At 37.7% G+C, this 27,328-nt stretch overlaps 1 long non-coding RNA gene across 1 annotated transcript in view; it reads left to right on the forward strand.

Annotated features, from left to right (window-relative positions):
• Positions 1 to 27,328, forward strand: part of LOC112908363 (uncharacterized) — a 102,477-nt gene that overhangs the window by 23,205 nt on the left and 51,944 nt on the right. Inside the window, exons 2-5 of the long non-coding RNA XR_012001041.1 lie at positions 3,590 to 3,730; positions 7,356 to 7,504; positions 7,871 to 7,997; positions 10,906 to 11,055. This is a non-coding gene — a long non-coding RNA (uncharacterized lncRNA). The remainder of the gene's footprint in view (positions 1 to 3,589; positions 3,731 to 7,355; positions 7,505 to 7,870; positions 7,998 to 10,905; positions 11,056 to 27,328) is intronic.

Consider the following 27,328-nt stretch of genomic DNA (forward strand, 5'->3'; position numbering starts at 1 on the left):
ATAAACATCCAGCAAGTGGTGGGTATTATTATTGTTCTACAAGAAGAAAAAGAAATAAAATAAATAAAGATTTCAGTATTACTTTAAATATTGAACTGGAGTTTTAAATTTAAATGACAGTCTAGCAGGTACTGTTTTAGTAACTCTTTGAATTTCTCAAAAAATATTTATGAAGACCCAGTAAAGGATGAAAACTTATAGCAATGAAAACTAAGCTGGACAGCATTTTTTTTAGGTTATTTAAAGAGTAATCATATTTGATGGTCATGCTCATAATTTGTGACCAGTATGGGTGGGTAGTTTTGTTTTGTTTGTTCTTTATTCTCTTTCTTTCTGAAATGGAATAAACATATTTCCTTGAAAGTAGGTTAAGAAACTTGTCATCTGCTCCCTTCTCAAAAAAAAAAAATGTTCTATGGTGATGGACAAAAAGTGGGGCAACTGTCTCTCTGTAACCCAGGAATTATTTTTTGAGCACCAAGAAGATGCTTCCTATTCTGACCCCAATCTCTTTCCTATTTAATTGGTACTCATCTTCATAGATCCATTTTGAAACTGTAATCTTTATGTAACCATTTAGAAACAAGACAGGACATACGGAGTTTTGGTGATCCTGTTAGACGCTGTGCTAGTGAGAACAATAGTGGCTCATTGTATACAAAGAAATATAATCCTGAAAGAAAATGAACTTATTCAGGGTAAATATTGGGAGAGCACTGGGTTTGGATTATGTGTATTCTGTGGGATGAGAGGGTCAAAGAAACTGGCAGTCTGGGTCTCAGAAGACTCTAACTCAGGTTTATTAGTTGAGAAGATTAAACCAGTACATTTGCATATCAAGTTGCCTCCCAGAAATAGCCTTTAAGAAGAGACTTCTATTAACTTCATATACTGAGGTATGACTATGGGCAAGTAAGACTCTGACAGTTGGCATTTATAAGGGCTGGATAAAAATCTTTCTTATTCAATGGAATTAAAGAGGGAAAAAGCTAACATGTGCTTTTTTTTTTTTAAGAAAGATTTTATTTATAATTTGAGAGAGAGAGAGAGAGAGAGAGGCAAAGCACAAGCCATGGAAGGGGCAGAGGGAGAGGGACAAGTAGACTCCCCACTAAACAAGGATCCTGATGCAGGGCTCGATCCCAGGACCCCAGGATCATGACCTGAGCTGAAGGCAGATGCTTAACTGAATGAACTCACCCAGATGCTTCTTAACATGTGCTTTTAAAAGAAAAAGGAAGACAAGAAGAAGTAATTTTTTTTTACCTCAAAATTCAGAAGGATTGTGTATTTTGAAATGATTTACTACTAGAACCAGGAGAATGTTTTGGGAAACTTTCTGGTAAAATTATTAAAATGCCAGAAAAGATGTCTTTGTGAAGTTGCAACATAAATCTGAAGAAGAGAATACAAATTAGTTTAAAGAGATAGTATAGGGATCCCTGGGTGGCGCAGCGGTTTGGCACCTGCCTTTGGCCCAGGGCGCGATCCTGGAGACCCGGGATCGAATCCCACGTCGGGCTCCCGGTGCATGGAGCCTGTTTCTCCCTCTGCCTGTGTCCTGCCCCTCTCTCTCTCTCTCTCTGTGACTATCATAAAAAATTAAAAAAAAAAGAGAGATAGCAGTATAAAATGCGCTGGAAATATGTGATAAACATAAAATCATCTGCCTGAGATGAGGAAATTGTCGAGAAAATGAGAAATCCAGTAGAATTAAAATCAATAATGTAGTCAACAAAAGTAGACTTGATTTAACAGGAAATTTAATCAATGATATAAAAGAATGTCTTGAAAAAATTTTCCTAGAATGTAAAGGCAGAAAAAAAACTATGAAAGAAAAGATGATAGGTACAAAGGATAGAGAACAATGATCCATACTAAAAATTATAGGTTTTCAGGATGTGAGGGTGATCTGGCTGCAACATCTGTCACCTCACTGATCACCAAGGTTGGTTTGGCTGATCTGGCTGGCTAAGCAGGTGTCCTGGTCCTCCCTCACTGCTCCGTGTGTTCACCCTTCTGAAAGTTGTGTGCTCAGTCTAACACTAGGACCTTCCATGATAGAGGGCGATTTTTTGGTCATGGGTATAGGAGTAGCTGTGTTTTCCCACTAGAACTTCCAACAAACTCTTGAGGTCTATTTGTAGGAGAATGTGGGTGGTCAAGCTTCCAAGACTCCAGACACATCCAGATGATTGTGTATGGCAGTCTGCCTCTTTAAAAATAAGAAAAAAATTAAAAAAAAAAACCACATAGGTTTTCAGAGTTTTAAATCAGAGAAGTATTTATCAAAGATTAAAATTGGAAAAAACAACCAACCAATCAACCAACCAATGCTTTTCTGAGCACAAAAAGAGACATCCTAATGCTTATTGGTTTTTAAGACTTACCAGGTGGGATGCCTGGGTGGTTCAGCAGTTGAGCCTATGCCTTTGGCTCAGAGCATGATCCTTGGTATGGGGATCGAGTCCCATATCAGGCTCCCTGTGAGGAGCCTACTTCTGTCTCTGCCTGTGTCTCTGCCTCTCTCTCTGTGTATCTCTCATGAATAAATAAATAAAATTAAAAAAAAAATAAAAGACTTACCATGTGGGTGCCTGGGTGGCCAATCAGTTAAGTGCCCAACTCTTGATTTCAGCTCAGGTCATGATCTCATGGTCTTGAGATCAAGCCCTGTGTGGGACCCCACACTGCGTTTGGAGCCTGCTTAAGATTCTCTCCCTCTCCTTCTGCTCCTCTCCCTCTCTAAAAAAAATAAAATAAAATACTTACCATGTTACAAAGAAAATTAATGGAGAGAGGAGCATATCTTAGCAAAAATTTCCATTTTAAGGATAAAGCAAAATAATTTTTAAAAATTTTAGATATAATCATTTTGAAATAAAACATGTTACTTTTAAAACAAAAGTCAGCAGATTTGAGAATTTTCTTTCAGAGTAGTAAATATCAGTTTATAAGGTTATCTTGTCTACAGAATTTTGAATGTATAAACTGTTGTCCAAGAATTCTAAATCCACTCAAGTTTTTGTTTATCTGCAAAGGCGACACAAGGACACACACACGCGTACACACACACACACACACACACACACATATATAAAATGGCTCAGAAAACACACTATCTAAATGCTTTTTATTTTAGAAAACCTACACAAAGACATATTTCAGATGACTGTGAGGTTAATCAAAATGTTAATCACATGTTGAAGTGTTTATACATACACATACACACACACATATGGACTTATAGGGTACGTTGAAATAATTCAAACATAAAAGTAAGCGCATTAGGGTTCTCTAGAGAAACAAAGCCAATTGAAGATTATATATATAATAATATATTTAATGAAAAACTGGTTGTGCAATTATGAAGGCAGAGGAGTCCTAAGATCTGTAGTCAGTAAGCTGGAGATCCAGGAGAGCCATGGTATAGTTTCAGTCTACTACATCTAAAGACCTGAGAAATAGGAGGGCTGATGCTGTAAGTGCTAGTCCAGTCCTAACATAGGAGATGACTGATATCCCAACTTGAAGACAGCCAGGCAATGAGAATAAATTCTCCCTTAATCGATCTTTTTCTTTTATTCAGGTCTTCAGTGGATTGGATGAGGCTCACCTGCATCGGTGAGGGCACTCTGGTTTACTTACTCTACTGAATCAAATGTTAATTTCATCCAGAAACACCCATTCCAGACCCACCTATGATAGTGCTCCTCAAACACATCATCATGTGAGTACTTTGTGATCTAGTCACGTTAACCCATAAAATTAACCATCATGCTAGATTGTAATACTTTGTTGTGGGTTTGGTTATAAAAAGTGAATGCAGGTGTCAGAAATTGTTCTTTGAAAAGAATAATGTTAAAATTATATATAAAACTAAGTCACAATAAAGTGGGCCTAAATGTCCAGATACTATGAATGAAGATAATGAATCACTGTGAAGAATGCTAACTGGGAGAAAGTAAGAAGATAGCATATTACGTTTTAAAAAAGTCTTACGTGAAAGTCAGCAAAAATTAGAAAAGAATAATTTTTAAATAGAGTAGCAGTATAACTTAAACAGGACTGAAATCTTCCAAATCTGTAGAAGATAAAATCAACCCAAATAGCAATGACAGAAAACAGAGGAAGTGACATAAAAGCCTGCCAAAAGGAAGAAAAGAAAGCACAACCAAAGATAGTAAAATAAGATGAAACATATAAATTCTGATAATAAATTTAACTGGGTTATGCTTCCTAACTAAAATAGAGTCTTGGGGGATGTCTGGGTGGCTCAGCAGTTGAGCATCTGCCTTTGGTTCAGGGCATGATCCTCATCTGGGGATTGAGTCCCACACTGGGCTTCCTGAAGGAAGCCTGCTTCTCTCTGTCTGTGTCTCGGCCTCTCTCTCTATGTCTCTCATGAATAAATAAATAAAATCTAAAAAAAATAATTAAAAAAATAAAACAAAGTTTTGTCAAATAAAGAGGTTTAGAAACAGTATCTCTGGGCTATTTTCAAGGGGCACTTCTAAAAAAACCCTAAATTTTAAATATAAGAGATTGAACAAAGATTCATAAGGTAAATTGAAAAAAGAGATGTGATTAATGATTTCAAACAAAATACATGTTAAGGGTTAAAATATTAAAAGGCTACAAAAACAAAACAAAACAAAACAAAAAGGCTACAGAGGTAATTTCTCTCATGCACACAACATTACACAATCAAGTTATAACAATCAAATTTTTATGCACTGAGTAAAATAGTATTCAACATATGGAGCAAAAAACCATTAGGAGGAAAAAAGAAATGAACACAATCCTATAGTTGCAGGAAAATTTAACATTCACATCTTGGGCTTTGAAGAACAGAGTGGGCATCTATTTTCTTCTGCTCCACATTACTTCTTTGGAGAACTGCCTCTGCCAACCCATCAGAATATTTTGGTGGGTTCGGGGCAAGAGGCTGCTGCATTGTGACTATACAGGACTGGGTGAGTTTAGCAGATGCTTGATGCCCCACTCAGATTTCTTTGGATCCCTTTTGACAAGTTTTGTGAGTCCATACCCAGCTTGTTTGTTAGCTGAGCTCCATAGAGGCTGGCATCTGGGTGCCGGGTCTGCTTTGGCCTGGTCTCTTTCCCTGAGGACAAACTTGGAGGTATAACTTAAACTCTGGAGCTCCCTTATTTGGCTTTGGGAATTGTAAGCTTCTTTCCCTTCCTCTTGGGCTGTGCCTACTCCTTTACCATTTTCTCCTAGAAGCTGGTCCTAATAAATCACTCTCAGTGGATTTCCTGACTCAAGATCTGCTCATGTGAAGCCTGACTAGAGATGGCAGGTGACCCAAATGGATCAATTAGGGTGGTTTGTCTTTCTAACCCAAGGATTGGCCCGAGATGGACAATTTACTGAAACTGGGTCAATCAGGATCTTTTATTTGGTCTTGGAATACTGCTGGGAAAAAGGAAGAATGTCTTTAGAAATCCCTGTGATTACAACGTGCAAGCACCACATAAATCTGGCTTTTCCAGGAGCTATGTCATTGCTGAATAGACAGAGCCTGAGTGAGAAATGAATTCAGGGAAACAAGACTAAGAGAATAAGAAAGACAGTACCAATTCCATCATTTGAACCCTGAGATCCAGCCTTTGCTGAAGAAGTTTGTACTTTGGAAATTTGAGTTGTATTATTTCACTAGTTCTTATAATGAATTGTCCTGTTTGAATTGGGTTTGTTATTTGCAGTGAAAAGATCCCTAACAATGTAGCAGTTCAAGCAGGAAAAAATAGGTTTCAGAGTTTGAATAATAAAATTAATAATGGATTTGGAAATGAGATGTACTGTACTTCTTTTTAAAATAGTATATGGGGTGCCTGGGTGGCTTAGTTGGCTAAGCTTCTGACCCTTGATCTCAGCTCAGGTTTTGATCTTAGGGTTGTAAGTTCAAGCCCTGGGTTGGGCTCCACAGTAGGCATGGAGCCAACTTATAAAATAAAATTTAAAAAATAAAATAAAATAAGCAGTATACTAGCTAAAAAAACAACCTCATTTTATTCCTCAAAACATAAATTTCAAAGAACACATTCTTTTAAATGTAACATCTTAGAAATTAATTGTAAAAGGTTAAAGAAATACAAAGACTCATAGAGAAATTTAAAAATCTTTCTCCTGGGATGCATGGGTGACTCAGTGGTTGAGTGTCTGCCTTTGCCTCAGGGTGTGATCCCCAGATCCTGGGATCAAGTCCTGCATCAGGCTCCCTGCAGGGAGCTTGCTTCTCCCTTTGCCTGTGTCTCTGCCTCTGTCTTTGTGTCTCTCATGAATAAACAAATAAAATCTTAAAAAAAACAAAATCTTTCTCCCATAACCTTAGGATAAAAAAGAGAATCTAAAGTTAATAAAAACGAGAATGTTAGTACTATGGGGATAATAATTTTAGAGACAATTCTCCATCTGACCCATATTTCTTTTTATTCCCCTTCATTGTTTCAACATTCAAGCATCTAGGCCAATCTGTACTCCTTGGCTCAGGAAAGGGATGTGACAGGGTAAAATGAAATAATAATTTATTTCTTATAGTTATGTAATCTGTCTTTTAAAAGTGTAGGGTCTTTAGGGAAATACTGTGATTTGGAGAAAATGTTTGAGCACTGGTGGTTGGATATTTTCTGCTACTCCACTGAATACAGAAAGATTCCTAAAGCTGGAAGGAGAGGACATCATCACTGGAAGTTCTGTATAGGGTCCTTGTATCCTGTCTTATTAACAGAACTTTAAGAAATGGCATCTGCCCAGAGAAGGAAAGACAGGCCACCTTAGAGTGGCGTCATGTCTCGTTGTCACCTAGTTTGGACTGATGATGTTCAAGCCCTGAGGAATAGACTTAATGAGGAACATCTCAGCTGGTGCCTATATGGATGGTCAACCCGAAGAGCAAATGTCCTGCCTTTCTATATAAACAACGTAAAAGGGGAGAAGGGAGGAGTCAGGCTCACCTTGACTGGCTCCTCGTGGAATGGGAACTTGATATAGATCTTGAGTTGATTTGTAGAAGAATAACATAAGTTTTATTCCTGATGCTTTTGAGTTTGTGACTAGAATTTAAAGTCACCACACTTTCTATTAACCCTTGTGGATATGGTCAAAGGAGCTTGGGTAAGCAGAACTTTGCTTAACTCCAATTCTCTCACCTCAAATGGAGACTTTGTTCATGTAACTGAGGTTCATTGAGCTAGTTTAACACTTTTTTAGAAATAGGCCAATTTCAACTTCAATTTTTTTGGCTTTTGTATTCAATTTAGTAACCACATTATAATAATATTTACAATATAATTTATAATATAATCTGGCTCCTTTTTTTTTCTTTAAAGAATTTATTTATTTATTCATGAGAGACACAGAGAGAGAGAGGCAGACACAGGCAGAGGGAGAAGCAGGCTCCATGCAGGGAGCTCGACGTGGGACTCGATCCCGGGACCCCAGGATCACGCCTCGAGCAGAAGGCAGACAGGCTCAACCGGTAAGCCACCCAGAATTCCCTCCTTCTGTCTTTCTTTCTCTCTTTTCCCCAGGATCCAGAAGAACTTTCATTTTTCTGATGTAAAACTGTATGATGTGACTGACTTGCAAGGGTATTTATCATCTTGCTACAAAATTCTGTTTGGATGAAACAGTTGATATTACCCTGGTTCTTCTGTTTGTATTTCTTCTAACCCAGGAAAATAGTTACTTAGGGAAGACTAAGGTGGAAGTCCCGTGTCTCCAAAAGTAAAGAGAAAGGCACATTGATAATTCAAAAATGCAAATTCCCTTTTACTGAAATTATACATTGAAATGTGCAAATACACTTTATTGTGAATATATGTATTTTTATACTCCACTTTAGGTCCCACTCCTTCACTTGTGGTCTAGGCTGTGGTGGAGACATTAGACAACTTTATGTCCATGGATTTGGAGAATGTGCATATGTTCTGCTACTACATCTTAAAGATAGTTGAAGTATGAAATGTAAGGTGAGTTGAAGTTATGTTCCCATCTCCTTCCAGACTGTTTTTGGTTTGACAGCGGAAGCATTTGCTATATGGTACCTCCCTTCACACTATTTTAGTGAAAAATTTACCCCAAATTTGGCTTAAGGTCTTCTAAGTTTACTGAACTATTTCAAGTTTAAAAACAAAACTAACTGGGGCACCCAGGTGGCTCAGAGGTTGAGCGACTGCCTTTGGCTCAGGTTGTGACCCTGGTGTCCTGTGTTACAGGATGAGTCCCTCATCAGGCTCCCCATAGGGAGCCTGCTTCTCCCTCTGCCTGTGTCTCCGCCTCTCTTTGTGTGTCTCTTATGAATAAATAAAAAAATCTTAAAACAAAACAAAATAAAAAACCAACTATATTCATGGTTTTTTTTTTGTTTTTGTTTTTAAAAGCTTTTATTTATTTATTCATGAGAGAGAGAGAGAGAGAGAGAGAGGCAGAGACACAGGCAGAGGGAGAAGTAGGCTCCATGCAGGGAACCTGATGCGAAACTCAATCCTGGGACTCAATCCTGGGACTTCATCCCGGGACTCCAGGATCAGGCCCTGGGCTGAAGGCAGGCGCTAAACCACTGAGCCACCCAGGGATCCCCTATTCATGGGTATGTTAATGAAAAGTTGGAAAGAAGCGTATTAGGGGAAATTGAACCTGCCTCCTAAAGTCCTGAAAAATTTTCTCTTTAATTTTCTTCTTGCCCACAAAACAAAGAAGTATTTTCCCCCCTGTAATTTCTCTGTGATATAGCAGAGTTTCCTTGTACTTTTGTTGCCACAAAAATGCATTAGTCCATTTCATCTCTTTTCCTCTTCCACAAATACTTGTGCCACTCTAAGCATTTTCTCCTCTTTTTAAACTACACAGGTATGTAGATGTTAGTATTGTCTCTTTTTAAGCTTGCTATAGTTAAGTGTATGCCAGGCTCAACCAGAGAAAATCTCATGGAACGGCCTTTTCAAGTAAGAAAACATATAACTGGCTGTATGCAATTCACGTTCACATGATTAGTAATGTAACCTTTTTTCCTGAAAAGAAGGAAGACTTCAAAACCAAATACTTTAAATTACATATAAATATATGTAATTTTTAATTATGTATTACAAATATATATGTAATTATATATATATAATTTGGATATATGGATATATCTGTGAATATATCATGGATATAGATAGAGCAACGAATATTTTGAAATAACATGTTTTAAAATTTTTTATTTAAGTTCAATTCAATTAACATATACTATATTAGTTTCAGAGGTAGAATTTAGTAATTCTTCAGTTGTATATGGCACCCAGTGGTCATTGCATCAAATGCCCTCTTTAATGCCCATCCCCCAGTTAGCCCACCGCCCCCTCCAGGAATCCTGTTTGTTTCCCAGAGTTAAGGGTCTCTTATGGTTTTCCTCCTTTCTGTTTTTATCTTATTTTATTTTTCTTTCCCTTCCCTGATGTTCATCTGTTTCTTAAATTTCACATATCAGTGAAATCATATGGTTCAAAATAACATTTTTAACATTTAACAATATAAATCTTCATCGAATTCTTTAAATTTTCTCATCTATTTCATAAAAATGTTATCTATATGCTTCTCTGCTAGCTCTAAATTTCCCTTTTGAGCCTTAGTAAAGTAGAATTTGGTGGATTTTTAAAAAGCAGTTTGGGTCACAAACTTGCACATTTTTTTTCTGGGAAATAATCTATAACAATTAGCATGTCTATTCTTTAGAATTTTGAGTCATTCCAAACTGCGCATGATTCATTGCTTGTTCATTTTTAGTTCACTCTGGACAAAAAATTCACAAGATACAAGATGATGTCTAGGGAGACATCATCCTAGAATATATTTTAGTCTTCAAAGATTTGAACTCTGTTTCCAATAATAAGAATATTATACATTAAAGATGAAGTAGAATTTTGTAGGAAAAGAATAGATGGGCTTTTAATCAACATAACTTGAAGTCTTTTTTTTTTTAAGGTTTTATTTATTTATTCATGAGAGACACACAGAGAGAGGCAGAGACACAGGCAGAGGGAGAAGCAGGCTTCTTGCAGGGAGCCTGATGTGGGACTCGATCCCAGGATCCCGGGGTCATACCCTGGGCCAAAGCCAGATGCTCAACTGCTGAGCCATCAGGTGCCCCCACAATTTGAAGTCTTAACAGTGTATCTCAATGGGATACATACAGGCCACTTTTTTAAGTTAGGAAAGGATTTCTTTTTTACAAATTATTCATGATTTAAAACGATGAGACATATGATGAGTATCTTTCTGTATAAGAGCATAGATTAAGCGACTGATTCATGATAAGAAGGGAGACCTTTCAAATTGAACATCGATATGAAGCTGTGGCAACTAGAAAATTGTATCTTATTGTTAGTCTGAAGCCTTGCTCAGAAAGAACAACTTTATTACTGATTTCCTCTCTGCCAGGTTTGTCTGCTACTATTTCGCAGATATCCATGGCTATTATATTTTTTCAACGACTTTTCTGTGGGGAAAGTGTGAGAAGCAAAGACACAACTCCTAGGGATTGAGAAGTAGCTAGGAACTATGATCCGTAGTGCAAATCTTTTGCAATAATGGGGATAGATTAAAAAAAGGGAATGAACATTTATTGAGTTTTCTTACTGTGTACTTGGCATCATGCCAAATTGACACCAATATAATGTATGAAGCAATTCATGAAGACAGTTGCAGAACTACCCTTTGGTCCTTGTCTCTCAATTAAATCTGTGCTCTCCTCGTGTCTCTCTTTCGATCCTTTGAAAATTGCAGTAATTTCTTTTTCTTCTCACTAGCCAAGATTTTTTCCTATGTCCCCAGGTTAATTTCACTTCAAGTACAAAATTAAGTTATAATATCGTTCCAATGCCTTTTCGATCTAAACAGACTGCTGCCACATTACCCTTATCACACTCTTACTCCCTGTGAATGGAATGTACCAGACCATTTTCTCTGAGAACCTCTGGTTGAATTACAATCACACAAGCTGAAATGAATGCTGCCATCTCCTGGTACCTTTTGAAGAGATGAAATCTGGTAAGCAAAGACTTCGCACTTGGTTCTCATGCTATTTGCCACTAACTACACTCCTCAGACATGGCCCTTCATGTATTTATTCTCTGCTTGCTTAGAGTCATCCATGTTGGGGTGCTTATGGGAAAGCAAAAAGATCTTGGATTGGGACATCTGTTCTCCTACTATGTTCAACCTGATGGAACTTGAAAACCTAATTGGCGACTCTATTTTACCATTTAATATGTATCAGGGATAGTACATGATGCTCCTGAAAAAGTGAAATTTTTGATGAGTACAAGATTTATGCTCTTTATGCTATACATAGAAGTTTGAGGTAGAAGCCATGACTTTAATTTGAAGCACTTGGCCATACCAAGCCAAAATTAATTGAAAATTTTCTTGCCATGTTACTATGCATATTTGCTTTAATTTTAATTGATACGATCAATTAATTAATTCATAAGATTAATTGATTACTGCAATGCTTGCAATAATGTAGTTGCTAGTAAATTATGCCATGCATATGAAAAATTTAAAAATTTTATCACTAGTTAATTCAAAATAAACCAACGCTGGTTCATTGGATTAAATTGCCACAGTGATTTTCAACATGTAAACAGTCTGGCTGAATTCCTAAAAATATGTCTGGAAAAAGTTAACACAAGGAACACATTAATTCATTTTGACCTGTGAATTAAGAAAGCTCATTTATTTATTGACTGATGAAAAGTCTTTCAGTCCATGTTCCTTTTGTTCTTTTTGGGGAACAGTCAAAAGTAGCTTTATCAAAGGCACCTAAACCTTAAAAAAATTTATTTTTTAAAAAATGAACCTATTAAACAGTAACATAAAGAAATATGTATGTAAAATAACTATATTTTCCAAACTAATTTCTCCAAAACAACATTCAATGCATTGAATGACATTATTTTACATTTTTGCATGTCTCTTTAATGCCTGGCTTAATGAACATGCCTGAATTTTCATATCTACTTTTACATTCAATCTGTTGAAATATGTTGTTTCTTTTTTTTTTTTTTTAATATGTTGTTTCTAAGGCACTTTTTGGTTTAGTTATTGTTGAATGCCTAATAACCACCACAAAGCCTAGCACATACTAAGCTCTGTAATGCTAATGAAATGAATAATTCCCAGCCTCTTCATTTGTAAAGGTTCCTGAATTCTTTATTTTTTTAAAGATTTTATTTATTCATTCATGAGAGACACACACACACAGAGAGAGAGAGAGAGAGAGAGAGAGGCAGAGACATAGGCAGAGGGAGAAGCAGGCTCCTTGTTGGGGAGCCTGATTCGGGACTTGATCCTAGGACCACCACGGGATCATGCCTTGAGCCAAAGGCAGACACTCAAGCACTGAGCCACCCAGGTGGCCCAAGGTGCCTGAATTCTTTACATTAATTTATAAAATTCTCTTTAAACTTATCAGTGGATATTGCCATTGCCATAAGCAGGGTCATACTCTTCAATTGTTACTGGTCACAGTGTGTTTTGGGGGTCAGCAGTACTGCTACTGGTATCACTCAGGAACTTATGAGAAAGGCTGAATGTCAGACTCCACCCCAGACCTACAGAATCAGAAGCTGCATTTTAACAAGATGCCCCAAGCAATTCCTGTACCTGTTAGAGTCTGAGAAGTACTGCTTTGAAGCATCTTTGCTGCCATTATCATTTCTGTGTGGCTATAGAATTCATTCTTCCATAGCTTGCTGTTTTCCTAAATAAAATTCTTTTATGACTAGACTTTGCACTACTTTCTAATTGAGTGTATGCAAAATAAGTTTTCACATCTTTGTTTCTTTTCTAAGGGTGGTCAACCTTAGAAACTGTGAATTCCTACTGCTGAGCTGTGAGTCAGGGGGCTTTCTATAAGGGAAACTCCCTTCTAGGACCATCTGATTAAAATTTTTAAATGATTGGACCAGTGGGTGGCTATGAAGATATTGCTGCTTATGTAGTTTTCTTCCATAAAAGAATGTTTGTTTAGTATGGTATAGACCTGGCACAAATTTAAGGGAAGACTTCCTGCTTCAAATTATTTTAACAGCTCTTGAAGGAGAAAGTAATTATCACAAGTCATTTAGGTCTTTTCCTTTTTCTTTAGGCTTTCTTCCCTGGCTGAGATTGGCTATGGGTAAATTTATGGAGGGGGTTGGGCCACCAATTTGTAACTTACTTGCTTTTCACTTAATTAACTCAACAACTTAGTTTTTATTAGAAAGGCAACTTTGGCTGATTTTTTTTTTTAAGATTTTACTTATTTGTTCATGAGAGACACAAAAAGAAAGGCAGAGACATAGGCAGAGGGAAAAGCAGGCTCCCTGCGGGAAGCTGGATGCGGGACTCAACCCCAGACTCCAGGATCACACCCTGGAAGGCAGATGCTCAACCACTGAGCCACCCAGGTGCCCAACTTCATCTGATTTTAACCTGCCTAAAGTTACTAAGATTTTTAGTATAGTAAAGCACTTACAGTAGTTGTTCTTTTACTTTTCAATGTAATGAGATGCTTCTCTTAAGTATATACATTTAAAGTCAGCTCCAGTAGACAAAGTAGGCTGTACCAGTGCCAGATGCAGTTTGCCTGGGGCCAGGCCATCTTTTTCCTGAGAAGAGGTCTGTATGCAAGTCTGGAAACCTGTGGCAAGAGAAAGAAAACATATTTAGGAAAAATGAACTGCTAACACATGTGCAGGTCTCGTCCTGGTACTTAATCATTCTTTGTAGAAATGATCCGTGTACTAGTAGGTGGTTAAGGATCCTGGAAAGAGCCTGGGACTTTAGAGTCAGACAGATCCAAGCCTGGTGGGACATCGTGGGTCTTCTCAGAAAAAAAAAAAAATTTTAAGTTAACAGTGGTAGGTTTGAGCTGTGATTTAATGGTGTTAAAAAACAAAATTTAGGGATCCCTGGGTGGCGCAGTGGTTTGGCGCCTGCCTTTGGCCCAGGGCGTGATCCTGGAGACCCAGGATCGAATCCCACATCAGGCTCCCGGTGCATGGAGCCTGCTTCTCCCTCTGCCTATGTCTCTGCCTCTCTCCCTCTCTCTCTCTCTCTCTCTCTCTCTGTGACTATCATAAATAAATAAAAAAAAATTAAAAAAAACAAAAACAAAAACAAAATTTAGAGATGCCTGGGTGGCTCAGTGGTTGAGCATCTGCCTTTGGCTCAGGGCATGGTCCTGGAGACCCAGGATCTAATTCCGGATCGAGCTCCCTGAAAAAAACAAAATTCAGTCGAGTAAATTTGAAGTCTAATTGGCTTTATTAAATAATATGTGAATTGGGCAGCATCCCCTCTAGGAGGTAGAGGGGAAGTTCTGGAAGGAGTTGTACAAAATGGAAGATTTTTAATAGAAAAAAGGTGTGGCAAGAAAATTCCTAGCAGAAGAAAAGGATTGTCTTGCAAGTGCTCAATGTAGGTGAGCACATGAATGAAATAGTGTCTAGGTGCTTGCTAACAGTTCAGGCACCACCCACTCATGTTTTCTCACTTAATCCTGGCAATACCCTTATGATGCAGCAATAATTAACTCAATTGTTCCAGACAATGTTCTAGACTCTTTACGTGTATTAACTCATCTGTTGCTTGTAACAATTGTTTGATTCTTGAAAATAGGTATTACTGTTATAATTTTCATTCACATATAAGGAAATTAAAGCACAAAAGGGTGAAATAAGTTGCCCAAGCAATGTTCGTAGAGAATCAATTTCTACTGATTGATTTTGAACCAGACAGTTTGACTCCAATGTCTGTGTTCTCAACTACCATGATAAAGTTGTTCATCAATTTTCCCATTTTGTGAGTGAGCAAGTTGAGTGTGAGTTTCGTTAGAATCACACATCTATAGATTGCTAAAGCAGGGAATTGAGTGTGAGTTGCCCACCTATAGGCTAGGGTTCTTTCCATTACAGCACATTTCTAGACATTTCATTATGACCCCAGAGGCAGAGATTTCCAAGAAGAACCTATTTAAATCTCCATTGCCAAAAAGGCCAAGAAGATTCATCATCTGCAGCATAGTCAAAGCAAAATAAAGCTTTCCTGCATTTCAGCAAAGCCCCTGTTATGTATAAATCTGTAATATTCTTTGTGGCTCAAGTCAACACATTTAAAAAAAAATATAGAAAGATGTTGTAGAAAGTCCAAGAACTACCTGGAAAAAGGATGATGGAATTGCTGTGTATGGGCATCTTAGCAAATGAGGGTGCTTCAGTCTAGGAGAACAAACCTGACCATGTATAACATTTAAGAATTACAAAATGTACGACCAACTTTTAAAACAAATGACAAAATACTATTGAAGCTTGAATAATTTAAGTCTTGAGAGTTTAGTCTAAATAAAAAGTTTCAGGTATTGGATTATTCTACACTAATAGAAGTAACTAGACCAATTGGGATAAATACATGAATGTGTTTTTAAAGGTTTGATCAGTTAAGAGACACATATCCCTAATGTGTAATTGAGGAAATTTGGCATTATTATTTATCTCTTATCCTTGAGATAGACATCCAAGAGCTTGGTGGCAGGAACCAGAGAGGCCTAGGTTTGAGTCTTAGTTCTGCCTCTTGTTATATGACCCTGGGCAAAATTCTTAACCTCTTAGTTCATCAGTTTTCTCATCTGTACAATGGGACACTGGTGATCCTCACTTTGAATTAATTTTGAATTGAATTAAACTCATTGAATTTAAACACATGAAAAGTGTAAAAAACAGAGATTGGTACATTGACAGGGCTCAGTGATTGCTGGCTAACATTATTAGTCATTGTCAATGCACAAGATGGCATGAACTACTTGTCTTTTGTCCCAGACAGGCTGGTCTCGGTTTTAGGAAGATAATGCAGAAGTATCTCAGTAAAAAAACAAGATCTTTTGTTCTTCCATACACAAAAGTTTCATGTGGAACCTTCTAGTGATATGTGAGGTTTGTCTGTGGAGGGTAGAGTCCATGTCCTAACTGTTTCCAACTGTTTGCATGTTGTCTCGGAGCTCTAAAGATCTTAAATCTGACAAGGATACTAAGAGTTTTCTTATTAAACCTGCATCTTCTGTGTTGCTTCAAGTTGACTACATATTAGGCATGTGGGAAGGATGCTGAATGAAGAGAATGACTGGGTAAATACCTAGTGAATGGTTCAGTGATTGGGGAGAAAACTCCCGTGAACAATGAATTCTGGCCAAGATGTTACCTTGTTCTTGACTGAGTCAGAAAGAAAAAAGTCATGCAGAATATGAATACTAGGAAGCTAATCCTCCTGTGTGTGGCAGTGGTCTAGGTTTTAGTGGAACAAGTGGTTAGAAATTAGAAACCATCTCATCTGAAATAATTTCCAGTGTACACTTATAAGAATGTGTGACTTCTGTTATATGCTTGTTGGCCACAATTCCAAAAAAAGCTTCAAAAGCCCTGCCAGTTTAGTGAGGGAAACATTCAATTTTGTTAATAAAACAAAATTGTGCTTAGCTATTTTTCTTTTTCAGGATGACTAAAGAATTTTAGATATTTACATATATTAAGAATTAGTCAAAAGGAAATGCTGTTAAAAAACTGGAGAAACTTTTACACTAATGCATTTGTATTGTAAGCCGTTTCATTTTTTTCAAAGAGCCATTGATACTTTGTAACAAGAACCATAAAAAATTTCACGCATGTCCCCTGGAATCCATTATTGGGAATTTTAAAAAAGATTTTATTTATTTATTCATGAGAGACACACAGAGAGAGGCAGAGACATAGGCAGAGGAACCTGATGTGGGACTTGATCCCAGGACCCCAGGGATCACAACCTGAGCCAAAGGCAGATGCTCAACCACTGGGCCACCCAGTTGCCCCGGGAATTTGTTTTAATCAAGTAATTGTCTCTCTGTCTTTTGATAAAGACTCTCTCTTCGATCAAACTTTAGTAAGGTTCCTCTGAGCATTCTTTTCAACTAAGACCTTAACCTTGGCCTTCCTTGTCTGTCTTGTCCTAACTGGGCCTGCATTAGATTACTTTAGCAAGAATTCCCCCACCCTTGATAACTGATCAAGTTCCTTATCCCTACCTTCAAAGTCTAAGTCCTTGGTTGCATTAGCAAGATTCATGTGAAGTCAATTTAGCAAGAATCCCCCCCCATCTCTGATGGCTCCTCTTGCTGATTTCCCATCCACTGACCTCCTCATTCTGCTTCTTGGCTCTACATTCCCATTTGTCCTTGCTGTATTTGGAATTGAGCCTAATCTTTTCTTCTTATTGCAATTCTTTTATTATAATAGCATAATATAATACTCTATTATAATAGAGTGAACAAATTCTTTACTATTTTTAACGAGTATCAGAATAATTTTTTAACTGATTCACTCTATCATCTATGTATCTATTATCTATCTATCTATCATCATCATCATCATCATCATCATCATCTATCTTGTTAGAGTAGAGAATTGGAAGCAACCTTAATATTTAATAGTAGTGGGTTGACTAAAGAAATTCAAAAACAAAATCTTTGAAACAGCATGCTGGCATTAATAAATAAATAATTGCCAACACTCATAGAATACCATTGTTCACACTGAATTAAGTACTTTATCTGCTGGCCTCCAAAAGAAATTACAAGTCACCAGGAACCTAAAGCAGCAGTGCTGCTCTTCATCTTGCATCCTTTGCTTCACTATTTTCTTCAGCAGCGGCTTCCTCTGCAACTCAGATCTTAGAGCAGAAAACATGGCTGCTGCCCAGCTGCTCACATTTTTAGAAAGGAGCAGACCCTTTGCCTTTCCCATCCAGAAGGGAGCAATATCAGAAAAAACAATTCTGCCCTTTTTTCTATTCCTGTGGCATGTTCCTGCTCATAGGAGGAGGACTAGACTATATTACTGGTGACATGGAACCATGACTGGTATACACTTGAGTTTTCTTTCTTTTTTTTTTTTTAATAATAAATTTGTTTTTTATTGGTGTTCAATTTACCAACATACAGAATAACACCCAGTGCTCATCCCGTCAAGTGCCCCCCTCAGCGCCCATCACCCATTCACCCCCACCCCCCGCCCTCCTCCCCTTCCACCACCCCTAGTTCGTTTCCCAGAGTTAGGAGTCTTCATGTTCTGTCTCCCTTTCTGATGTTTCCCACACATTTCTTCTCCCTTCCCTTATATTCCCTTTCACTATTATTTATATTCCCCAAGTGAATGAGAGCATACAATGTTTGTCCTTCTCTGATTGACTTACTTCACTCAGCATAATACCCTCCAGTTCCATCCACGTTGAAGCAAATGGTGGGTATTTGTCGTTTCTAATGGCTGAGGAATATTCCATTGTATACCTAAACCGCATCTTCTTTATCCATTCATCTTTCGATGGACCCCGAGGCTCCTTCCACAGTTTGGCTATTGTGGACATTGCTGCTATGAATATTGGGATGCAGGTGTCCCGGTGTTTCGTTGCATCTGAATCTTTGGGGTAAATCCACAGCAGTGCAATTGCTGGGTCGTAGGGCAGGTCTATTTTTAACTCTTTGAGGAACCTCCACACAGTTTTCCAGAGTGGCTGCACCAGTTCACATTCCCACCAACAGTGTAAGAGGGTTCCCTTTTCTCCGCATCCTCTACCACATTTGTGGTTTCCTGCCTTGTTAATTCTCCCCATTCTCACTGGTGTGAGGTGGTATCTCATTGTGGTTTTGATTTGTATTTCCCTGATGGCAAGTGATGCAGAGCATTTCCTCATGTGCGTGTTGGCCATGTCCATGTCTTCCTCTGTGAGATTTCTCTTCATGTCTTTTGCCCATTTCACGATTGGATTGTTTGTTTCTTTGGTGTTGAGTTTAATAAGTTCTTTATAGATCTTGGAAACTAGCCCTTTATCTGATACGTCATTTGCAAATATCTTCTCCCATTCTGTAGGTTGTCTTTTAGTTTTGTTGACTGTATCCTTTGCTGTGCAAAAGCTTCTTATCTTGATGAAGTCCCAATAGTTCATTTTTGCTTTTGTTTCTTTTGCCTTCGTGGATGTATCTTGCAAGAAGTTACTGTGGCCAAGTTCAAAAAGGGTGTTGCCTGTGTTCTCCTCTAGGATTTTGATGGAATCTTGTCTCATATTTAGATCTTTCATCCATTTTGAGTTTATCTTTGTGTCTGGTGCAAGAGAGTAGTCCAGTTTCATTCTTCTACATGTGGATGTCCAATTTCCCCAGCACCATTTATTGAAGAGACTGTCTTTCTTCCAGTGGATAGACTTTCCTCCTTTATCGAATATTAGTTGACCATAAAGTTCAGGGTCCACTTCTGGGTTCTTTATTCCGTTCCATTGATCTATGTGTCTGTTTTTGTGCCAGTACCACACTGTCTTGATGACCACAGCTTTGTAGTACAACCTGAAATCTGGCATTGTGATGCCCCCAGATATGGTTTTCTTTTTTAAAATTCCCCTGGCTATTTGGGGTCTTTTCTGATTCCACACAAATCTTAAAATAATTTGTTCTAACTCTCTGAAGAAAGTCCATGGTATTTTGATAGGGATTGCATTAAACGTGTAAATTGCCCTGGGTAACATTGACATTTTCACAATATTAGTTCTTCCAATCCATAAGCATGGGATATTTTTCCATCTCTTTGTGTCTTCTTCGATTTCTTTCAGAAGTGTTCTATAGTTTTTAGGGTATAGATCTTTTACCTCTTTGGTTAGGTTTATTCCTAGGTATCTTATGCTTTTCGGTGCAATCGTAAATGGGATTGACTCCTTAATTTCTCTTTCTTCAGTCTCATTGTTAGTGTATAGAAATTCCATTGATTTCTGGGCATTGATTTTGTATCCTGCCATGCTACCAAATTGCTGTATGAGTTCTAGCAATCTTGGGGTGGAGGCTTTTGGGTTTTCTATGTTAAGTATCATGTCATCGGCAAAGAGGGAAAGTTTGACTTCTTCTTTGCCAATTTGAATGCCTTTAATGTCTTTTTGTTGTCTGATTGCTGAGGCGAGGACTTCCAGTACTATGTTGAATAGCAGTGGTGAGAGTGGACATCCCTGTCTTGTTCCTGATCTTAGGGGAAAGGCTCCCAGTGCTTCCCCATTGAGAATGATATTTGCTGTGGGCTTCTCGTAGATGGCTTTTAAGATGTCGAGGAATGGGGATCCCTAGGTGGTGCAGCGGTTTGGCGCCTGCCTTTGGCCCAGGGTTGCCGTCCTGGAGACCCAGGAGTGAATCCCACGTCGGGCTCCCAGTGCAAGGAGCCTGCTTCTCCGTCTCCCTGTGTTTCTGCCTCTCTCTCTCTCTGTGTGTGTGTGTGACTATCATAAAAAAAAAATCAAAAAAGATGTCAAGGAATGTTCCCTCTATCCCTATACTCTGAAGAGTTTTAGATCAGGAATAGATGTTGTATTTTGTCAAATGCTTTCTCTGCATCTAATGAGAGGATCATATGGTTCTTGGTTTTTCTCTTGCTGATATGATGAATCACATTGATTGTTTTACAAGTGTTGAACCAGCCTTGCGTCCCGGGGATAAATCCTACTTGGTCATGGTGAATAATTTTCTTAATGTGTTGTTGGATCCTATTGGCTAGTATCTTGTTGAGAATTTTTGCATCCATGTTCATCAGGGATGTTGGTCTGTAATTCTCCTTTTTGGTGGGGTCTTTGCCTGGTTTCGGAATTAAGGTGATGCTGGCCTCATAGAATGAATTTGGAAGTACTCCATCTCTTTCTATCTTTCCAAACAGCTTTAGTAGAATAGGTATGATTTCTTCTTTAAACGTTTGATAGAATTCCCCTGGGAAGCCATCTGGCCCTGGACTCTTGTGTCTTGGGAGGTTTTTGATGACTGCTTCAATTTCCTCCCTGGTTATTGGCCTGTTCAGGTTTTCTATTTCTTCCTGTTCCAGTTTTGGTAGTTTGTGGCTTTCCAGGAATGCGTCCATTTCTTCTAGATTGCCTAATTTATTGGCATATAGCTGTTTATAATATGTTTTTAAAATCGTTTGTATTTCCTTGGTGTTGGTAGTGATCTCTCCTTTCTCATTCATGATTTTATTAATTTGAGTCTTCTCTCTCTTCTTTTTAATAAGGCTGGCTAATAGTTTATCTATCTTAATAATTCTTTCAAAGAACCAACTCCTGGTTCTGTTGATCTGTTCCACAGTTCTTCTGGTCTCGATTTCGTTGAGTTCTACTCGAATCTTAATTAACTCTCTTCTTCTCCTGGGTGTAGGATCTATTTGCTCTTTTTTCTCTAGCTCCTTTATGTGTAAGGTTAGCTTTTGTATTTGAGTTCTTTCCAGTTTTTGAATGGATGCTTGTATTGCGATGTATTTCCCCCTTAGGACTGCTTTTGCTGCATCCCAAAGATTTTGAACGGTTGTATCTTCATTCTCATTAGTTTCCATGAATCTTTTTAATTCTTCCTTAATTTCCTGGTTGACCCTTTCATCTTTTAGCAGGATGGTCCTTAACCTCCACGTGTTTGAGGTCCTTCTAAACTTCTTGTTGTGATTTAGTTCTAATTTCAAGGCATTATGGTCTGAGAATATGCAGGGGACGATCCCAATCTTTTGGTATCGGTTCAGACCCAATTTGTGACCCAGTATGTGGTCTATTCTGGAGAAAGTTCCATGTGCACTTGAGAAGATTGTGTATTCAGTTGAGTTTGGATGTAAAGTTCTCTAGATATCTGTGAAATCCATCTGGTCCAGTGTATCATTTAAAGCTCTCGTTTCTTTGGATATGCTGTGCTTAGAAGACCTATCTAGTATAGAAAGAGCTAGACTGAAGTCACCAAGTATAAGTGTATTATTATCTAAGTATTTCTTCACTTTGGTTATTAATTGATTTAAATATTTGGGAGCTCCCACATTCAGGGCATATATGTTGAGGATTGTTAAGTCCTCTTGTTGGATAGATCCTTTAAGTATGATATAGTGTCCCTCTTCATCTCTCACTACAGTCTTCGGGGTAAATTTTAGTTTATCTGATATAAGGATGGCTACCCCTGCTTTCTTTTGAGGACCATTTGAATGGTAAATGGTTCTCCAACCTTTTATTTTCAGGCTGTAGGTGTCCTTCTGTCTAAAATGAGTCTCTTGCAGACAGCAAATAGATGGGTCCTGCTTTTTTATCCAGTCTGAACCCCTGTGCCTTTTGATGGGGTCATTAAGCCCGTTCACCTTCAGAGTTACTATTGACAGATATGAGTTTAGTGTCACCATGATATCTATTCAGTCCTTGTTTTTGTGGATTGTTCCACTGAACTTCTTCTTAAAGGGGAATTTTAAGAGTTCCCCCTTAAAATTTCTTGCAGAGCTGGTTTGGAGGTCACATATTCTTTCAGTTCCTGCCTGTCTTGGAAGCTCTTTATCTCTCCTTCTATTTTGAATGAGAACCTTGCTGGATAAAGTATTCTTGGTTGCATGTTCTTCTCATTTAGGACCCTGAATATATCCTGCCAGCCCTTTCTGGCCTGCCAGGTCTCTGTGGAGAGGTCTGCTGTTACCCTAATATTCCTCCCCATAAAAGTCAGGGACTTTTTTTCTCTTGCTGCTTTAAGGATCTTCTCTTTATCTTTGGAATTTGCAAGCTTCACTATTAAATGTCGAGGTGTTGAACGGTTTTTATTGATATTAGGGGGGGATCTCTCTATTTCCTGGATCTGAATGCCTGTTTCCCTTCCCAGATTAGGAAAGTTTTCAGCTATGGTTTGTTCAAATGCATATTCTGGCCCTCCGTCCCTTTTGGCGCCCTCGGGAACCCCAATTAAACGTAGGTTTTTCTTCCTCAGGCTGTCGTTTATTTCCCTTAATCTATCTTCATGGTCTTTTAATTGTTTGTCTCTTTTTTCCTCAGTTTCCCTCTTTGCCATCAACTTGTCTTCTATGTCACTCACTCATTCTTCCACCTCGTTAACCCTCGTCGTTAGGACTTCTAGTTTGGATTGCATCTCATTCAGTTGATTTTTAATTTCTGCCTGATTAGCTCTAAATTCTGCAGTCATGAAGTCTCTTGAGTCCTTTATGCTTTTTTCTAGAGCCACCAGTAGCTGTATAATAGTGCTTCTGAATTGGCTTTCTGACATTGAATTGTAATCCAGATTTTGTAACTCTGTGGGAGAGAGGACTGTTTCTGATTCTTTCTTTTGAGGTGAGGTTTTCCTTCTAGTCATTTTGCTCAGTGCAGAGTGGTCAAAAACAAGTTGTATTGGGAAAAGGAGAAAAAGAGAGGAGAGAAGGAAGGAAAGAAAGAGAAAAAGAAAAAAGAAAAAAAGGAAGAAAAAAAGAAAAAAGAGAAGAAAAAGAGAAAGAAAAAGAAAGAAAGGAAAAAAGGGTGGGGGAAGCAAACAGAAATCAAAAAACAAAAAACAAAACAAAACAAAACAAAAAAAAAACCACGGGGATGTATCTTCTGATTCTGTATACTTTAAGTTCCTTGACTTCCCTTGGAACTTATCTGTCTAGCTGGTCTTCTGGGGGAGGGGCCTGTTGTGCTGATTTTCAGGTGTTAGTACTTGGGGGAGACACTTGAGTTTTCTTAACCAGTAGTGAGATCATGGCTTTAGAATGTGGGTAGCAATGTCTTGTCTCTGGTCTCTTATGGACCTATGTTGACACTTGTCCTTTGTCTCCTGGAAGTAAGGAGGCCAGACAAATCATACCTGCAGTAGGCCGTTTGAGTTCTAAGCCTGCTAATGGGTGAGTAGATCAAGTGAAGCTGCTTTGTGGGGCCAGAGATCTCATTTCAGGAAGGGTCTCAGCTGAAAATTGTGTGCCCCAATATATTACCCAACTCTCTGCTTGGGGATTATTTAGTTTTACCTGACCTCTAATGCCTGGCCAGTACTTTGTTCTCTAACTGGATCCTTATGAATATTTGTCAGGTTTTAGAAACCAGAGTTAAGAAAGCAGTGGTGTGCCAGTAAACTGACTTTTGGTGGGGTAGGGGAAGAAAGGGCTGGATTTGTAGCAGTTGCTGATGTTTGTAATGTAAATGGTCCATCACGGTATATTTCCAGCTCCCAACAGGCTGCTGGACACAATTTCTGAGTGTTTAACTATCAGCCCTGTGAATGTGCTCTAGAACCACCTGGGAAGGAGGACACCCATTAAGCTTCATCCTGTGTGATTTACCACAGTGAGGGAACAACTTTTTCTCATTCTGTTTCCCAAATTCTGGGGAAAATTCTTAGTGACCCAGCTTGTCTATCAGGCTTCTGTCCCTGTGGCCAAGGGACCATGACTACATAGTAGAAGTAAGCATGGTTGCTGGAAGTCTCTGCAATGGATCAGAGAGGCAATTGGGAGTCAGTGTGTGCTGGGATAACATCCCACTCTTAGTTTGGGTCTCTCCAAAGCAGAACTTGAGACAAAGGCTTATGTACTTAGGTATACTTAGTACATCTAAGTTTATCTTAGAAATAGGGCCCCATAAAGCCAAAATACAGAACCAATAGGGAAAGGGAGAAAGACAAAATAAAGATAAATTACTAAGTTTACAAATCTAACCCTTCTGCTAATATTGAGTTATAAAAGGGCAATCTCCTCAAATAATAGATGGTGAGAGATGAGCTGGGGTTGCCCCAGGCCACCACTGGAGCTTGAGAACAAATCCAGTGCAGATGAGGGGAGAGCTAAGAGAGGAGCACAAGCCAATCCATAACAAAGATCACATCATAATCACGTTGTCTGTTAGTGTTTTCGCCAGGAAGTTGTTGCCTCCTTGAGGTCAGGGCTTATGCATTTTATTCAGCTTGTATCCCCACACCTAATAGAGCACCTGGCACAGGGTAGAAGTTCAGTACATGTTAGACTGAAGGAATAAATCTATAATGGTAATTTGGCAATGTTAGTATTGGCCCTTTTAAGTCTCTTAATGCTTTTATTTTATTTTATTTTATTTTATTTTATTTTATTTCATTTTATTTTATGTAGGCCCCAGGCCCAATATGGAGCTTGAACTTATGATCCTGAGTTCAAGAGTCACATGGTCCACTGACTAAGCCAGCCAGCCTGTTAATGCTTTCTTAAAGAATTTATGTGGGCTGATCTTTTTTTTTTTTTTTTTTTTTAACTGCAGACAGGAAAAGCAGATGACAATTTATAAGAAAATTCGATGAAATACATTCACTCAGGAAAAAAAAGAGATGGTTGGACCAGAAAGTTAACATTTATTTAAAGATTTCCTATCAAAAGTACATCTCTTTAGAACATTTTTTTCTTTCTGATTATAATAGATCTAAAAGGTTAGTAAGATATAGTCATAATTGATTGATTTTAAACTGTAACTAATATAATGGAAAATTTTTTTCTGTTTTTATTTGTATGGACAAAGTTATGGAAAAGAGAAAATGCTATGATGTTGATAATATTCTATCTTGCTTAGTCCTAAAAGAGACTTATCATGGGGGTACCTGAATGGCTCAGTCAGTTGAGCATCCAGCTCTTGATTTTAACTCAGGTCCTGATCTCTGGGTCCTAAGATCGAGCCCTGTGTCAGGCTCCTCAGTTGGAGACTCTGCTTGGAATTCTCTCTCTTCCTCTCCCTCTGCTTCTCTCCCTGCTCTCATGAACACACACACACTTTATCTCTCAAATAAATAAATAAATAAATAAATGTATAAATAAATAAAATCTTAAAAAAGTTATCATGAACAATTACGATCTTATAGATTAGAAACTCACAAAAGAAAAGCTTATTGCATATTTAAAAGTTGCATGGAGAGATCTTAAATGTTCTCATCACAAGAAAAAAAATTGTAGCTATGTATGGTGATGGATATTAATTAAAATTATTATAGTGATCATTTTGCAATATATACAAATATCAGATAATTATGTTCTATACCTTAAACTAATATAAATTAAATGTCAATTTATATCTCAATTAAAAAAAAGAAAAGCTCATTCTATAGCCCACTTCATCTCTTTATATTAATTTTAGTATATGTGCTGCCGAAGCGAGCACCATCTGTTTATATTAAGACTATCCTACTTCATCCCTATTAGTTGAAAAACTTTCTGATAGAGAATCTGTAAAGTTGGAAGTTCAGAAAGCCCACAACTATTCACTCATTCATAATTCTTTCTGCATATTTTACAAATGATTTATTGAGGGAACATTTAAAGCAATCTTTATATGAAAACTTAAAACCATATATGATCATCCAAATTGAACCATGAAGCCATTATCTGGGATGCTCACTTTCGGCAAGAAACCGAAGTGCTATCCAAATCTATTTCTCTAGAACATTTAGAACAATAGAAGCAGATAAACAAAAAAAGAATATATTTTATTTTTTTTAAAGATTTTATTTATTTATTCATGAGAAACACACACAGAGAGAGAGGCAGAGACACAGGCAGAGGGAGAAGCAGGCTCCATGCAGGGAGCCTGATGTGGGACTTGATCCTGGGTCTCCAGGATCACGCCCTGGGCTGAAGGCAGGTGCTAAACCACTGAGTCACCCAGGGATCCCCTATATTTTAGTAATAATATCTTGAAGACCACAATAAATGTAAAGCAAGCTACAAACTTTATTTTCCTTTCATAACCCCAAATACCAGTTTTCATCAAGTCGAAATATTAGCAGCTAATAAATTTCAGTCCCTAAATAAACCTCTTTTAGACTAGTGTAAAAAATAAAAAAAAAACACCTTTTTAGTCAAAATTCCAGACTGAATCAAAAGAGGAAGAAAAAATATATCCTCCTTGCCTTTTAGTAAGGAGCAAACTAAGTCTGATAGAAAGAGTGCTTTATGATTCCCTCTTCCCAGATAAGGGATCGAATGTCATAACTGACTTTTGTTAGGTCTGACGATGCCCCACTTTCTCTGGGTTTGTGAGTGGCTGTGTTAGTGTTTGAGTATAGTCTATTATGGAAGCCAAGTAGACTATTCATGGATGTATTCTAGGCATCTACAGAATTGGAATGAGTAAATAACTTTGCATTTCTATAATGCTTGTCTTTATTTGCGAATATTCACTTTATGTTTCCCCTTTCAGGAGGCTTTTGAAAATAGTTTCATCTTGATTAATTCTCCTTAATATCATTTATGTTAGAGAAATTATTAAAATTTGAAAAAAATCAAAGGTTATAATTCTTCAGTGTGAATTTGAGCTTATAATATTTTAAATGAATGAATCTCTCTAGTGAAAATGAAATATTTCACCTCCCAGACTCTTTGTTCTATATGTAATTATTTTCATGATTTCCTATTATTTTTTTCTTGAAATTGTTAAAGCTTAAAAATTTTTTTTTGTTGAAATACAGATAGCAAACATTATATTTTGAATTTTATAGAAATGATAT

This window comes from Vulpes vulpes, chromosome 4, assembly GCF_048418805.1.
Source record: "Vulpes vulpes isolate BD-2025 chromosome 4, VulVul3, whole genome shotgun sequence".
In the NCBI taxonomy this organism is placed as follows: domain Eukaryota; kingdom Metazoa; phylum Chordata; class Mammalia; order Carnivora; family Canidae; genus Vulpes; species Vulpes vulpes.